Genomic DNA, 2,471 nt, shown 5'->3' on the forward strand with positions numbered 1-2,471 from the left:
TGATACAAATACATCTGCAGGAGAGCATAGTATACATACGTTTAGGACAAACAGACTTAAGTTCTGCGCTCCATGAGACACTTACCCAGCAGTATCAGTCGTGGACTGGTTGGGAGGGTCAGTGTCCGCTCCACATCGGCTGCAGTGGCAGACATCTGTAGAAAAAATAGGTCACCATGATGACTTGTGACAAAATATAACATGGCAGTTGGGAGCATCATTTAATTGAAATGTAGGAATACAATATTTCTGCATCATTTGGTGGGTAAGAGATTGAAAAACAATTTAAAAAAAAACATTGAATTTTAGAATATTTATAATATTAATTTAGATGTTTGTATGCTTTTGTAGCTTAATAGTGCTAAACTTACATCTGCAAGGAGTGTCAGTGCATCTCTTCTTTCATCAAAATAGGCCATCAACAGCTGGATGATACGAAGAGTCAACTCCCCATCTTCATCCATAGGAAGGGTAGACTGAGCATTATGGTTCTTAGCTTTAGGACAAACAGACTTAAGTTCTGCGCTCCATGAGACACTTACCCAGCAGTATCAGTCGTGGACTGGTCGGGAGGGTCAGTGTCCGCTCCACATCGGCTGCAGTGGCAGACATCTGTAGAAAAAATAGGTCACCATGATGACTTGTGACAAAATATAACATGGCAGTTGGGAGCATCATTTAATTGAAATGTAGGAATACAATATTTCTGCATCATTTGGTGGGTAAGAGATTGAAAAACAATTTAAAAAAAAACATTGAATTTTAGAATATTTATAATATTAATTTAGATGTTTGTATGCTTTTGTAGCTTAATAGTGCTAAACTTACATCTGCAAGGAGTATCGTGCATCTCTTCTTTCATCAAAATAGGCCATCAACAGCTGGATGATACGAAGAGTCAACTCCCCATCTTCATCCATAGGAAGGGTAGACTGAGCATTATGGTTCTTAGCTTTAGGACAAACAGACTTAAGTTATGCGCTCCATGAGACACTTACCCAGCAGTATCAGTCGTGGACTGGTCGGGAGGGTCAGTGTCCGCTCCACATCGGCTGCAGTGGCAGACATCTGTAGAAAAAATAGGTCACCATGATGACTTGTGACAAAATATAACATGGCAGTTGGGAGCATCATTTAATTAAAATGTAAGAATACAATATTTCTGCATTTGTCCAAACCGTCTTTTTGTTCTGAGTGGTTTGGTTGTTCCTTCACGATTGATGTTCTCAATGCGTGTTTTCATTTGAGTGAGGAATGAAGTAAAACCTCCACTAATGACGGCACCTTCTGGTGTCATATCAGCAAAACTACATGGGTACTGCTTAACAATTTTTTGGCAGATTACGAGACACTCACTGCACGTTGGATTAGCCTCTTACCTTCTCATTTCATCCACAAGGATTCTAATCATTTGGCGTCGCTTGTCAGGAGCAGGTCTCCTGCTGTTGGCGACAGTGTTGGGTTAGTTACTGAAAACCAGTAACTACTTACAAGTACTAGTTACTTAATTTCAAAAGTAACTCAGTTACTAACTCAGTTACTTACATCAAAAAGTAATGCGTTACTGTGAAAAGTAACTATTTAGTTACTTCTTTTTTTCTTCTTTTTTTTAAAGCTCCCATTAATGCCCTTTTAGCCTTCATTTCAGTACTGTTATTGCACTGGAGAATAATACAATCTGTTGATCAACTTGACATGCATTTTTATTTTCATTTTAACATAATTAATGAAAAACAGTGCAACATAAAAATGCATTTCTCCTTTCTTTAAACTTGGACCAATGACCATTAATAAAAAACAACTTAAAGTGCAACATAAGAAGGCACATCATCTTCCTTGAAACATAGATAGTGAAATAAAGCCTGACATCTGGAGTGATGCTGCTGTCTTCCACACTTGGAGTCATGGATTGTACAATCCTTGTTTTCAGTGGCGGGATCATTGACACAGATGGTGAAGTTTCAGTGCTCAGTAGAGATGTAACACTTTTGAGGGGTTTAAGCACCTGGAGGACCTCCTCTGCCACTCTCACATCATCATCAGACAGGTTGATGATGTCTTTGACATTTTTCTTCAGGGTGTTGTGGGTCAATGCAGAGTATATAGCTGCCTGCTGCTCCAACATATCATAATTGGAGTTCCACTTCGTTTGGACATTATGTATGAGCTTTATGAGTAGGCAGCTTTAGCATTTCTTGCTTTGTCTTAAGTACATGAGCAGCTGTTGTGCTAGGAAACCTCCTTCCTGATCCATCCTATTGACTGAGATGTGATGCCAAATTCACTACATGTGCAAAGCACCTACCTGTGGTCCCAGTCCTGCCTCATTCACTGCATTTATGTGATTTTTGGTATTATCACGTGTGACTGGGATATCTTTATCTTCATTCCTCCACTGCTTGTGTCAGTACCTGCGCAAGGGGACTCTCGTAGAGGGGGCGTGTCTTCTCATCTGCCAGTCTGCTGTGATG

The 2,471-nt window shown here is 39.8% G+C and overlaps 1 long non-coding RNA gene across 1 annotated transcript; it reads right to left on the reverse strand.

The window, feature by feature from the left end:
* Positions 1–852: 852 nt before the first annotated feature.
* On the reverse strand, positions 853–1,450 carry LOC133651594 (uncharacterized). The gene is made up of 3 exons (XR_009826452.1): positions 1,380–1,450; positions 999–1,068; positions 853–910 (listed from the first exon to the last, which is right to left on the reverse strand). It is a non-coding gene; the product is annotated as an uncharacterized LOC133651594 (long non-coding RNA).
* Positions 1,451–2,471: the final 1,021 nt, after the last annotated feature.

This window comes from Entelurus aequoreus, linkage group LG06, assembly GCF_033978785.1.
Source record: "Entelurus aequoreus isolate RoL-2023_Sb linkage group LG06, RoL_Eaeq_v1.1, whole genome shotgun sequence".
NCBI classification, from domain to species: Eukaryota; Metazoa; Chordata; class Actinopteri; order Syngnathiformes; family Syngnathidae; genus Entelurus; species Entelurus aequoreus.